The sequence below is a fragment of the Enhydra lutris genome, unplaced genomic scaffold (assembly GCF_002288905.1).
Source record: "Enhydra lutris kenyoni isolate GAN:26980312 unplaced genomic scaffold, ASM228890v2 scaffoldscaffold1009, whole genome shotgun sequence".
Lineage (NCBI taxonomy): Eukaryota > Metazoa > Chordata > Mammalia > Carnivora > Mustelidae > Enhydra > Enhydra lutris.
Genome location: NW_019155093.1, coordinates 3,083 through 3,889, shown reverse-complemented (window position 1 = coordinate 3,889; position 807 = coordinate 3,083). Strand labels below are relative to the sequence as shown.

The following is an 807-nucleotide window of genomic DNA, read 5'->3' as shown; positions in this document are numbered from 1 at the left end:
GGGGCGTGTGCAGGGAAGGGCAGGGAGGGGCGTGTGCAGGGAAGGGCAGGGAGGGGCGTGTGCAGGGAAGGGCAGGGTGTGTGTGCAGGGAAAGGCCTAAAGGTGGACTGTGCAGGGAAGGGGAGGGAGAGGGTGTCCTGTCCCTCAATCAGACTGTCCTCTGGATTTAGGGTTGGCTCCATCCTCCCTGTCCAGCCTTTGTCTCCTAGGGGTCTCCTTGTGGGGGAGGGGTGCAGAGTTAGGTCAGGGTGACCTGGGGTGTCGTCGTGGTGGGGGGACGTGCTGGAGAAGATCAGGGTGACCCAGTCTGTCCTCTTGGGGTACAGGCAGCTGGCTTTGGGGCTGACACCAGCAGACCCTTAGCCAGCACGCGGGGGAGGGTTGCTGGAGTGATGGGGGCACCCCGGTGGGGACAGCAGAGCAGCAGAGCAGGGCGCCCACCCGGAGAGCAGCTCATCCCTCACTTCCCCCTGGGGCGGGGCTCAGGGGTCTGTGTTTTCTGGTTCCAGGCTCTCCTGCTCCATGGTCCCCCCCCCACCGCACCCCCCACCCCCACCCCCAGGCTCTGACCTTTGTAATTGCTGGGCTCTGGGAACTTCAGTCCCAAGGACAACATTAACCTTCCCGCCTGTGGGTCTGGGTCTGGAATGCGGAGAAACCACATTCCTGACTGGCTCTTCATGTGCCTCCCCAGGCGGAGGTGAGAGGCCTTCTCCCCGCGGGCAGGAGAGCGGGTTCACTGCAACCACGGAAACCCTGTGGTGCCCAGGTCCCTTGGTGCTGGGGGCCATAGTGCCAGGGTCCCTC

General features: G+C 64.4%; 1 protein-coding gene across 1 annotated transcript in view; it reads left to right on the top strand.

Annotated features, from left to right (window-relative positions):
• The window catches only part of LOC111140423 (PI-PLC X domain-containing protein 1-like), a gene marked incomplete at its 3' end in the record, with an annotated part of 6,015 nt that overhangs the window by 2,466 nt on the left and 2,742 nt on the right, over positions 1-807 (top strand). The gene's annotated exons all lie outside the window — the stretch shown is intronic.